Source organism: Amblyraja radiata, chromosome 18 (assembly GCF_010909765.2).
Source record: "Amblyraja radiata isolate CabotCenter1 chromosome 18, sAmbRad1.1.pri, whole genome shotgun sequence".
NCBI lineage: Eukaryota > Metazoa > Chordata > Chondrichthyes > Rajiformes > Rajidae > Amblyraja > Amblyraja radiata.
In genome coordinates this window covers 14,076,587-14,090,125 of record NC_045973.1, presented here as the reverse complement: position 1 = coordinate 14,090,125, position 13,539 = coordinate 14,076,587, and the positions used below count along the sequence as shown (strand labels likewise).

Below are 13,539 nucleotides of genomic sequence, written 5' to 3'. Positions count from 1 at the left end.
GTCGAGATCCTTCTTGGGCTATTGTTGAGACAAATCAGAATTAACTTGGTCACTAAATTACTAATGTTATTTCTGAGGTATTATTTTGGCAAATACAGAGATTATTTTGATTATATATACAAAGTAGATGCGTCATGAAGGCTAAATTTCAGGTATAGAGTTAACCTGGCAAGTCTGATCAGTGTGACCATTGTGGCTTTCTGCCAGCCCCAAGGTTTTACATACGGTGCAGTAATTATAACATAACACCGTTTGTTGTTTAAGGTTGTTCATAGGATAAATTATTTTTCACCACATGTGTATAATTTACAGACGTTTAGTTTAGAGATACAGTGCAGAAACAGGCCCTTCGGCCAACCTCCACGTTGACCAGCGATCCCCATACACACACAAGGGATAATTTACAATTTTACCAAGACAATTAGACTACTAATCTGTATGTATTTGGAGTGTGGGAGGAAACTGGAGCACCCGGAGAAAACCAATGCAGCAAACGGGAAGAACGTAGAATCTCCGTACCGACAGCACCTGTAGTCAGGATCGAACCCAGATCTCTGGCACTGTGAGGCAGCAACTCTACCACTGTGCCTCCATGCTGCCCCATGTAATTAGGCCAGAAAAGGCCTGATAATTGCTGATAACAAACTATGGACATGATGGGGAATAAAGCTAGTTGAGACTGATAAAGAAAAGTATTGCAGTGATTAAAATACAAGTGTATTTGTAAATAAGCTCTTCTCAACCCTCCCCCCCCCCCTTCCCCCCCGCCCGCCCAGTCTAGTTCAGTCAAAGGAATTGGGAGTAGGGGATAGAGTCTTTTCCTATCAGTGTACTGTGCAATTTGAATGTAGCATTCTTGGACTGGTGTTCAGCGATACTTTACTTTATTTAATTGGCTTTGTTTATTACCACTTTGAAGTGATTACTGCTCCACTGTGATGGATCATATGAAGTGTTCTGTTCACCATAATCCCCAGATTCCTTTGAAATTAACCCACAGGTAATTTTGTCATACTTTTGCGAAAGGCACGATACCATGCAATTTTTGTACTACAATTCATCTGCATTTGCATAATTTTTGTAGTCATTCTCTGAATTTGAGGCTGAAGGTGTCGACTCACCATATCTCATGTCAAGGTTGATACCACCTGTGAGTGTACCCAATTCGGATACAAGACATTATTTTAGTTTAATTTAGTTTAGTGTAGAGATACAGCCCAGAAACAGGCCGTTCGGCCCACCGAGTCCGCACCGACCAGCTATCCCCGCAAATTAACTCTATCCTACACACACTAGGGACAATTTACATTTGGAACCAAGCCAATCAATTTACAAACTTATATGTTTTGGGTTTGTGGGAGGAAGGGGAGAACGTACAAACTACGTACAGCCACAGTTGGGATTGAACCTAGATCTATGGCGCTGTAAGTACTGTAAGGCAGCAACTCAACTGCTGCGCCACCATACATTCTACATTTGAAATAAAATTGTTAGAAGGACTCCATTCAGTGCTTGCCCAAGCACAAATACCTTCCCACTAAAAGGAAACTTCAACCAATTTTTTTTCCATTTCTATTTTTTTTCCTTAAACAATCACCACTCCCAGCTACCATACGCAATCTCCAGTCAGTAGCATCAATGACAGTTTGATGAAATTTAGCTTTTTCATTCTAAATGGTAAAGATTAAATCAAATAACTTGCTCTTTCTCAATCCATGGCTGCGGTGCTCCTCTTGGAGTTGTTAATTTTAATTATAGATTAAGTGGTGGATGTTGTCGACAGATTTTAGGAAGACATTTGATAAAGTTCCCCATGGTAGGCTGATCCAGAAGATTAGGGTGCATGGGATTAAAGGCCCTGTCCCACGATGCGAGTTTACCAAAGAGCCGTCCCGAGTTTAAAAAAAAAATCTAACTCGTGGTAAGTACGTAGCTGGTACGTCGAAGCTCGTGGATGTCTTGAAGCGGCTCGTAATGCTAACGGCAGGTATTCGGGAAACACGGAAACTCGTGAAGTTTTTTCAACCGGGTGAAAAATTTCCAAGAGTAAAAAAATACTCGTGATGAAGTGCCACGAGTTTGATTTTTTTTTTAAACTCGGGAGAGATCTTGGGTAAACACGTGGGACAGGGGCTTAACAGTGACTTGATCATATGGATTCCGAACTGGATTACTGAAAGAAGACAGAGATAGGGCTTGAGTTAGGCTGCATTTGTAGTATTGTCTGCCATTCTGGTCGCTACATTACAGTAGATGTGGAAGATTAGGAAAGGGTGTACAGGAGGTTTACCAGAATTATGCCTGAATTAGGGGTATTTGCTGGAGGGAGAGGTTGGATAGACAGAGGAGGCTGTGGTGAGACCAGATAGAAGTATATACAATTATGAGAGGCATAGATAGGTTAGAGAGTCATAATCTTTTTCTCAGTATGGAAAGGCCAAATAATAGAGAGCACAGCTTTAAGGTGAGGTGAAAATTAAAAGAGATGTGCGGGGCAAATCCTTTACACAGAAGGTGTTGAGTGCCTGAAACACACTGCCAGGGGTGGTGCGCTGGTGGAGATAAATACAAAAGAGGCAATTAAAAGGCTTTTGGATGGGCATAAGGTTATGCAGGGAATGGAGGGGTATGGTTTATGTGCAGGCAAATAAGAGTGCATTTTGGCATCCTGTTCTACACAGACATTGTGGACCGAGGGCCCTGTGCTGAACTGTTCGATGCTTTATATTAAATCTGAAACATCTGAGAGCCAGGAGTTTAAACGAAAATGGGACAAAGATTGAGTTGATTCACAGATTCATACCTCGATGACAAAACAGGAGTGAGACTAAATATTCTACCGGTGCTCCGACAAAATCTTGTTCTGTGCCCATTACACTGTGACATTTTTGTTTCCTGTTTACTTGCAACATTGCTTACCATTTCCAAAGTCAAGAAGCAGAAAGCCCATTTCTCATCGATTCTTTAGCTGTAGCGCAAAGCAATCATGCATTACATTTACTTATTTAGCGACTAAAGATATTTGAATTTCCCAATTTATTATATGGTTTAAACCGTCCATTTACTGTGATGTCTTTACTCCACTACCCTCCTGCTTCTCCACATAATACTGTTGCCTCTGAGAGCACTGTTCTCTTTATCTTTGAAAGAGTACAAAACCAGCCTTTGTTGAATTTTACAAATCATGTCTTCCGCTTTGCTTTCTCAGTCCAGATTATCCTGCTGAAAGTGTGCTTCCTGTATATGAAACTGTTCATCTGTGATTTCATTAACAGCTATTCAGTCTTTAATATTAAAATGTTGTACATCCAATTCGTGATCTTGTTAACATCGTGATGGATTCTTTGCCAATTTAACACATTGAGCATTTGTGAATTAAATAAGATGGCTTTGGTACAGTTCCTGTAAGATCAGGAGCGTTCCAAGAATCAACGTGAAACTAAATTTCCAATGCATTGTTGATCGAGGAATTAAATATCACACTAATCTGCTACTGTGTCTGCCTGCGGAACAAGAGTGATCTAATTGATTTTTTAAAGTTATTCAATTGTTTTTGGAGCATTTGGGGACATACTGAGAATGAGAAAAAGAATATAAAGGTGACGAGATACATTTTACTGAAAATTATAAAAACCTTTTACTCTTCCTATCAAAAATATATTACCATGTTGGAGTCATTTTTGATTAGGTTGTCACAAAACATCATGTATAGTAATTCTCATTGGGATGTGCACTTATTATTACAACATAAATGAAATTCTAATTCAAGACAGTCAAGTGTGACTGATTTAATTACTGAAGTTACAAAGTGGAACAAATTAGTTTCTTGTATTCTGTATAGAGAGGGTTTCTTTTTCATAAGTTGACAGCATAGTGATTTCTGGTGAAACACTTATTGTATTAAGTTACTGGAATTTGAATTAGAAAAGCTTTTAAAATAATAACAAAGATTGCAGGTATTTGTTTTGTACCTTTTTATTAACAGGGAAATAGAAGGTTGTGACTATCTGCAGAAACACATGAATTAAATTAATGCATTTGCAAGCATTCTATTTAAGTACGGGATAAATGACTGGAGTAGATTCTCAAGTGGGGAAGAGAACCTTATAATTCAGCTGACAGTATAAAGACTGTATTCTGCCCTGATTTAATTCCCATGGACCCACTCCCACTTGTTTCGTACAATAATATATTATTCATGTGAGTGTAAATGAATAGATTAATAAAATAACTGTCCAACGGCCTGGATTTTACTGGTCAATACTAGACCAGGACTTCAGAGCATGTGTAGTCAAGCATGCAGAACATAAACTTACCAACAAATTGAGATCAGGCTCTTTCTCTTTCCCTTCAGCTGATAAATCTCTGAGGTTGATCTGCTCAGTTTAGTTTTTAGTTTAGAGATTCTGCATGGAAACAGGCCCTTTGGCCCACCGGGTCCGCACTGACCAATGGTCACCCCATACACTAGTTCTATCCTGCACCCTAGCGACAATTTACAAAAGCCAATTAACTTACAAACCTGTAAGTCTTTGTGGGAGGAAACTGGAGCACCCAGAAAAAACCCAAGTGGTCGCAGAGAGAATGTGCAAACCCCACCCAGACACATTTGGTCCCTTGATTAGTTTAGTTTACAGAAACTGCAAGGAAACAGGTCCTTCAGCCCACTGAGTCCATGCCGACCATCACTAACTCGGTCATACGAGTTCCATGTTATCCCACTTTCCTAATCCACTCCCTGCAGACGGGGTGTAATTTACTAAGGCTAATTAACCTACACACTCGCACATCTTTGGGATGTGGGAGGAAACTGAAGTAAACCCAACTAGTCATAGGGGGAACGTGCAAACATGTGTTCCCAGCCACATGTCCATGCCATCACTAAAGCTGACTATTTTTTATCCAGTTTTACACTGGCTTGGTTCTTCAACTGAGACACCATGCCACTACATCTCTTTTAAAGAAAATTGTGTTCTCTGCCTTCAGGAACAGCTTCTTTCCAACAGTCTCACAAGCTCTACAAACACCAATCAAACTACAAACTACCTTGGTTGCACAAAGGACTTCGGACTTTTGTATTGCGCTAAGATTTGGGTCTTTTTAAAATCTATTGAACTCTCTTTTGTTTATTGTGTTATCTATGATTACTGTACAGAATTTCTTGCTGCAAGTAAGAATTTTATTGTTTTGTTTTCCGTGAGGCAACAGTATTATGTGGAGAAGCAGGAGGTTTTCAGTGAAGAAAGCGAATGATATGTTAGCATTCATAGCAAAAGGATTTGAGTATAGGAGCAGGGAGGTTCTACTCCAGTTATACAGGGTCTTGGTGAGACCACACCTGGAGTATTGCGTACAGTTTTGGTCTCCTAATCTGAGGAAAGACATTCTTGCCATAGAGGGAGTACAGAGAAGGTTCACCAGACTGATTCCTGGGATGTCAGGACTTTCATATGAAGAAAGACTGGATAGACTCGGCTTGTACTTGCTAGAATTTAGAAGATTGAGGGGTGATCTTATAGAAACTTACAAAATTCTTAAGGGTTTGGACAGGCTAGATGCAGGAAGATTGTTCCCGATGTTGGGGAAGTCCAGAACAAGAGGTCACAGTTTAAGGATAAGGGGGAAATCTTTTAGGACCGAGATGAGAAAAACATTTTTCACACAGAGAGTGGTGAATCTGTGGAATTCTCTGCCACAGAAGGTAGTTGAGGCCAGTGCATTGGCTATATTTAAGAGGGAGTTAGATGTGGCCCTTGTGGCTAAAGGGATCAGGGGGTATGGAGAGAAGGCAGATACGGGATACTGAGTTGGATGATCAGCCATTGATCATATTGAATGGCGGTGCAGGCTCGAAGGGCCGAATGGCCTACTCCTGCACCTATTTTCTATGTTTCTATGTTTATATGTTTTCAGTTCATACGTCAATTAAACACTATTGTCGCTTGATGTTCAATATCTAATTATGTGGCTTGGTAGCAAACCTTGTCCAGTCTTATGTCAAGCCTTTGGACCTTTCACAACAATAAAATGCTGCATAAATGCATTTTGCTTTTGCCGCTGCTGTTACTTGCTTTCCCCAATTGGACTTTAAAAAAGACAAGTACGAGACAGGAGTTATTTGTATTCTTGCTACTTTTTTCTTAGATTTATAGATGTTGTTACTCTGTATGAAGCGGGTGTGCATGCATGAGATTTCTTAATTGGTACAAAGCCATATTCTCTCTAACTGTATGAGAGCTCTTGGGAACTAGAATACAGGATCTCTGTAGCCACAATGTCAGAATAAAAATAGACACTCATTCAGGATTATGACAGAATTTATTTTTACAAAGATTTTTTACTGCCCTTGGGGAAGTACCAAAATGTGGTGGAAGTGCTAATACTAGATAAAGTAATAGCTATATAATGGTAACAAAAAAACAATGAAGTACTGAATGGGATAACGTCAACATCAGTAATTTGCAGTTATGGCCTAACCAACAATTAATGATGCAAAATGGTCCATAATTGATCAGAGATTTATTTATATATTTCACCTGTGTTTGATCCTTCTTTTAACGTGTGATATTAATCACCGTACATTTGAAAGTTATCCCCAGTTGCATCATTAACTTGTTTCCCCATACATTTTGCACCTGAGATATCTGCTGACACGGTATAAATTCTATACCAGCAGATGAGCTTGGAAAATAATAATTTATTCTGAATGCTCAACAATGGCATTGACTGAAGGGGAATGCACTTTCGATGATGCCATACTCAGCACAAACATCAAAAGAGTGTTCACTTTCAGCTAATGTTATCATTCATTTCAACAGAAATTATCTGTAAATTGCAGGGAATGGTATAAAAAAAGTCAGGTACCTGTTCTGAACTGATAGATGACAGAATGAAAAGTTCACTGGGTTGCCATTATATTTGCTTATCTGCCAGTGAATTTGATGTCACTTGGTCTCTGCTCAACAAACTTCAGAAACTATCCATGCCTCTTAGATGGGGTGACAATCACAATGATGAATGTGAAATTCTACTAAGCCTTCAACAGCCGTTTGCTGTTTAAATTCTATTCTATTACAACTCAAGAAGTACACAGATACCCTGGTGAGTCAGTCAATAGCAATAATAAAGATGGGCTATTTACTGTAGCTTTGCATGATATTTGCTTTATATTTCAAGAAATAATGGTTGTATCATTCCATAAAATGGCTTGTGTTCCCTACTTTGAGTTTAAGGGCTGGAATATTTGACGCTTCAGTTAACTCAGATGTTAAATTCTGTATTTAACTATTTCTTTGCATGTTGGACTGCAAACTAATACTTTTCAGGAAATGTTAAAGATTGAATAGTAGAGCTTGGGTCTTAACAGTGCAGTTTTATTTTGAGTAAGAAGGAACAGCCGATGCTGGTTTATACGCTCTGCAGATGCTGACTAACCCGCTGAGTTATTCCAACACCTTTTGTTTTCCTAAAGCGCCTGTCCCACTGTGGGGACCTAATTAGTGAGTTTAGAAGAGTTTGCGCTCGATTCAAACTCGCAGCATGCTCAACATGTGGTCCTAGGAGGTAACTGGAACTCTCCTTCATGCTCGAGGGAAGTTCCCACATACTCGCGGCCTCAGTATGGTCAAGGAAAAATTTTCAACATGCTGAAAAATTTTCCGCAAGTAAAAATTGGTCGGCATGGTTCTTTTGAACTCATAGTGCAGTGGAGTGGGGTCGCTATGTAGTTATAGGCAGTCGAGGTAGCCGTAGGCAATCTCGTTTGCTGACCGGGTATTTTAATTGGCTCATTGGAGTTTTCAGAACCAAGGAAAACTGACCGGTAATGTTAAATGCCTGCTAAACTTTATTAAAAGTTGGCTGGCTTCTTAAAAGTGTCTCCACTCCTACTCCCCCCATCTCTCCCCATCTCTCCCCATCTCTCCCCATCTCTCCCCATCTCTCCCCATCTCTCCCCATCTCTCCCCATCTCTCCCCTTCTCTCCCCGTCTCTCCCCTTCTCTCCTCTTCTCTCCCCCCCCCCCCTCCTCCGCGCTCTCTAAAGTACTTACCGTACACTGTGCCAGCTGTCTTTTACCTTCTGTTCATCGCGGGTGTGAATTTCAGACAGTGCTCCCCTGCTTTCCCTGGCCCCCGCCTTTGCGATGTGTGTGTGGTCGATCCTGCACCCTAGGCACACGATCCGGCTCGTGGTTTCATTGCTGACTGTCGATCCAGCTCGAGGTTTTTCAGGCGAGTGCCCTCGAACTTGAAGGTCGAAGACAGTTGCTGAAAAGTCGCGTTAGTGGGACAGGCCCTTTAAGATATCAGCATCTACAGTTCCCCATATCTACTATTTCTAAATGTTCATTGGAGGTTTGTTTTTGGTTTGTTGCCTATCCAATCTATGATTCCATCAATAAAGACCCATTTGTGATTTATTTTTAGCTCTCTCGGCATTCTTTCTGCCACCTTCAATCATTTGTGAATGCACATCCACCATGCTATCTATTCAGTGCTCTCTAAAATTGAACCCTTTACTTTAAATGTTGTAATTTATCCAGATTGTATCTCCACATTTTTATGCTTTAAATTTAATTTTCTATGTATTTGCATATTTTGCTGGGATGCTTTTCTCTGATTAAGTTGTGCCCTTCTTTCACATTGTTTGATGCAATGCAAAGATTTATATTATCTACATGCTGAGACATTGTGCTCCATATATCAACACACTTGTCATTAAAATATATCAACAATGCAGAGAACTTAATGCCTGGGAAAGCACTGTTGGGAAGTGGAATAAGAATGTAAAAATATCTTATCGCCACTTCTTGACATACATATTTGCCAGCTTGACATACATTGACATATATATTTGGTATTTTATATAACTCTTTTTGAAAGTCCAGATAAACAAAATCTACTGCACAACACATTCAATCATGTCAATGATGAGGGACATTTATGAGATGATAGTTGATTTACTTTTTTTCCCTACTTAGTAGAGTTTATCCATAGTTATATTTTGATTGGCATTATAATTTTAGTATTAAAACCTATTTAATAGTGCATCTGTTTATCTATTTTTTTGTTTTGATATTTAGAAACATTTTTTAAAAAGCTGAATCTGTTTAGAGAGAATAAAGTTTAGCTGGCTGTCAAATGTGCCTTTGAAATATTTTAAAGAAAGTTTCACTATCACCCACGATAAGATCATAAATTGCTAACTCTTGGCAGGGACACGAGTGGTAAGAATAAGGGCTATTCCTTCCAAGAGGTTCCCCCGAGGAAACAAATGATGGGTAAATGTGGACATAATACGCACATGGGGCGTGCGGGTCACATGCCATTATATGGAAATTCTGATCCAATTTTGTAGTATTAAAATAAACAATTAATTGTTCCATTTAACTAAATATATAAACCCTTAAATGTTAGGGCAATCAGCCAAGTATATCTCCAGATAGCATTTACATGTGACCTGATCCCAGTTACCAGATTCATGTGGGCAGGATGAAATTAATGTCTCAAAATGTTAATATTGGCCAAATTAGAAGTGTAAAATGGAGGATCTTTGCATTTGCAGGGCATGCTTGGCCTCTGTCTGTGAAAAGTTGGAAGCTGTGAGCTGGCCAGAAAGTCTAGGTCTTAGATTGATATGCAGGATAAGGAAAGATCCAGATGTCCTCTCCATTGTTAAAATGTATGAGGACTTTGCAGTGGAGCTCAAAGGTATTGCAAATGCATGATGAGGATTGGCCAGCTGCAGAGGGGTTGTAAATTCTGTTAATAATGTTGCAAGGTGTTTGTACTGCTGTTTGATGATTGGTGAAAGTGTGAAGCCTTGTTTGAATTGTTTATACTACCCGGGGAAAATGTTGCACTACTTGATTAACTTACTTTCTTCCAGAAGCTTCTGTAGACACATTGTAATGGGGTACTTTGTAATTGGGTTAGGGAACTGTCAATAACACTTTAATGTAATCGATATCTGTGATTGGTTTGTAGGTGCTGCCACCCCCATCTAGTTTCGCGCCACAGGGTCCGATGACCTATAAAAGATTGAACCCCACGAGGATCGTCGTCGATCTTCTGGAGGGGCGCTTGGGACTGCGTAACCTTTTGGAAGTGTCTGCTTGCACGAGGCTGATGGGCTTGAACAACCAGAGACAAGGATCGGACCCGCGGTGGTTAGGTATTGTATAGGGAGGTTGTTATTGTTTAAAAAAAATAAAGTTTAGCGGTCCAGTGCTTGACTCAGTGCTTTACTGAACTAGACGGAGCGGGGTTAGCTCTAGGAGCATAATTACAAATATGGCAGAATGTGAAACATGAATTGCACTTCTCTGCTGAGGTGTTTGTGACATGATGCTTGTTTACTCTCTTAGGCTGTCCCACAGCACTCTCAAAATCAATTATTCATCTTAGAAGGAAAAGGAGTTTGCATTGATTGTTCTGGTTTGATGAGATGATTTTTACTTGTCAATCCTTCCACAAAGAACTCAATTAAATTGGTCGAACAAAATTTGTCTTTAAGTAACTTGAGCTGATTTTCTGTAATTAACCATACTTTTATTCTCCGGTGTTTGAAGCAAATGCATAATAAGGTAAAACATATTTTACTAAATTGGAGGCTCATTGTAACTGATAGAATAGTTAAAGAATAGGCTCTATTGTGTTTAAGAAGGAACTGCAGATGGCTCTATCCTTTATGAATACAAATTGAAACAAACATTTCAAAATGGACACGGTGACAGATGGAATTTCCTTTTGCAGATTCAGTGACCTAAAGACATTTCATTGAGTCTTTTTGTGATCATCATTCAATAAAGCTATAATGAGCTAATTACAGGTAATTATGCAAGGAGGATATTCAGGCTGTAAAACCATTTAAATTAGGCCATGAAATGATTAAACATGCACCTCAGGACCAAAGTTTTTACCTGTGGAAGCAGTTTTAAAATTTGGGGTATAAATGATTGGGGTCTGATTTGGAAAAAAACTATGGAATATAATGTTAGAATATATGAATATGTTAGAATAATGTTAGAATAAGTGCGTGGAATAAACTGCCGGGTATGGAGATTGAACCAGATAAATTAGTGGTATTTGAAATACTTTATATGAATATGCAGGGTATGGAGAGAAATGTGTTACGTGCAGGTAGATAAATGATGGTCTTAGCATCATGTTCCGCACAGACATTGTGGGCCGAAGGGCCTGTACTAGTGATGTACTAGTGACGGGCTGAAGGGCCTGTACTAGTGATGTACTAGTGATGGGCTGAAGGGCCTGTACTAGTGATGTACTTTTCTATGTTGGATAATTGGAAATGCACAGGTGCCCTGGCATAAGCGTAGTAATGATGTAGAATTGAAGAAACACAAATAGACAGCATCTGGGATTTTGGGACTCGGAATTTAACATGGAATTGTGGTAATTAACCATTAGATCTTCCACAAACTTATGAACAGAATTATCAGTCAGAAGCCCCTTTTCTGCTCCCTCAGTGGGAGGTTACTCAGATCTTGAATATATTATTCAACTGAAAATTTAAAGTAACGTATCTTCTCATCTTTGTGAAAAGTTAAATATCTCGAGATTGCCTTAAATTGGAGCTTGAAATCTGGTGCTCCTGAAGCAGAAGTTCTGGGGAAACTCAGTACAAGAGCAGAATAATAACAGTATTACCATACTCTTGTACTTTTATTGAGCCCTGCCATATAACATTTTATACATCCGTGATATTATAATTTGAACCTAATTTGTTACCTATTTTCTATGGTAATTTCATTAATTGGGGTGTATTTAACTACACAGAAATGGAAACTAAATGTTATTTGTGGTTCGTTCAGTTCTATATCTAAGCTGTGAAAATCGAATCTCCTCAACAAATGCTGCATATCTTTGAGCTTCTCTTTCAATTGGTGCAAACAATGTTTGATTTGAGTCAGTTCAGTGCAGCAGAGTGAGTCAATTTATGCATCACATAACAGCCTCTGGACATGTGTACATTGTGATCCGGCAACGGTATCGGTTAAAATGAATCAAATTAGTTTGCTAACAAGCTTTTGTGAGCTGTGGCCTTATAGCACCTCTGCTATTGACAAAGAATTACATATTTTCCATTATTTGCTTAACAGGGAGCCTTTAAGAAGCAAAACTCTATTTGTGCCGCAGTGGGCTAATTAGAAGGAAAAAAACCTGAATGCTTCAAAGAGCCTTTGGAAGTCCAATTGGTAAGTAATCCACTGAGCAGATACAGTATAATTGTCTAATATAGTCATGTTAATTTATCTTTTAAATCCAAAACGCAGAATGTTCTTCCCTGCAGGGTCTCAGTTGTTGCTCGAAAAACTCATTACGTCAGTTGCAGATTATCGTTGATTTGATTTTGGTACAAAATAATTGTCATCCTGACCATGCTGGAATGGATGTGTTAGTTAAGGTCTCTGCGGAAGATGAATGTGGAAGATTTTGCTTGGCCTGTTAACATCATAAATTACTCTCTTCAACTTATGCAAGGGTGTGCACCACACCAATTCCATTTGTGGTGACTTTATTTAGAATAAACTCAATCAATCGTCATTAGCTTACACTATAGTCTGTTGTCCAGCTGCGTTTTGAGTCTGAGATAGCAAAATAGTGTGGATGCTGAACATTCAAGACAAAAACAAAATATTCGAAGTACTCAATAGGACCTGCAGTATCTATGGAGAGAGGTGAGGAAGAGTGGAACAATATAAGGAGAAGGAAAAGCAGTAAAGGATGGGAGCTCTCTGCAGCTCAGACATGTGGAGTAGTACAGAGGAGAATATAAACCAAAATATCAGGTAAAACATAATATAGTTATCATTATTATTTTTGTGTTCATGGATTGGGAAAGTGAATACAGCTCAATTGGTATAAAAAATCAAAATAAATATATCCACTTCCCTATTATAGTTAAAGAGCAAAATGCAACAGGAGGAATAATTTTTATTTAGGGAGATATTGTGATTGAGATGGTCATAGAAACATAGAAAATAGGTGCAGGAGTAGGCCATTCGGCCCTGCGAGCCTGCACCGCTATTCAATATGATCATAGCTGATCATCCAACTCAGTATCCCATCCTTGCCTTCTCTCCATACCTCCTGATCCCTTTGGCCACAAGGACCACATCTAACTCCCTCTTAATATAGCCAATGAACTGGCCTCAACTACCTTCTGTGGCAGAGAATTCCACAGATTCACCACTCTCTGTGTAAAAAATGATTTTCTCATCTCGGTCCTAAAAGACTTCCCTCTTATCCTTAACTGTGACCCCTAGTTCTGGACTTCCCCAACAATGGGAATAATCTTCCTGCATCTAGCCTGTCCAACCCCTTAAGAATTTTGTAAGTTTCTATAAGATCCCCCCCTCAATCTTCTAAATTCTAGCGTGTACAAGCCGAGAATTCCAGAGACCTTTTGATACGGGAAGCAGGCTTGGATTTGTAGATTGAAAATGTCATTCTAATTTCTCAAAAAAACAAGGTTGAGAAACCACAACATGTTAACCTCAGTTGCTGGGAAGTTCA

The 13,539-nt window shown here is 39.2% G+C and overlaps 1 protein-coding gene across 4 annotated transcripts in view; it reads left to right on the top strand.

Annotated features, from left to right (window-relative positions):
- Nucleotides 1–13,539, top strand: part of cntn3 (contactin 3) — a 1,582,783-nt gene that overhangs the window by 247,391 nt on the left and 1,321,853 nt on the right. For all 4 annotated transcript variants that reach the window (XM_033036732.1, XM_033036731.1, XM_033036727.1 and 1 more), the window contains exon 2: nt 12,123–12,218. The gene's annotated coding sequence lies outside the window, so the exon portion shown is untranslated. The remainder of the gene's footprint in view (nt 1–12,122; nt 12,219–13,539) is intronic.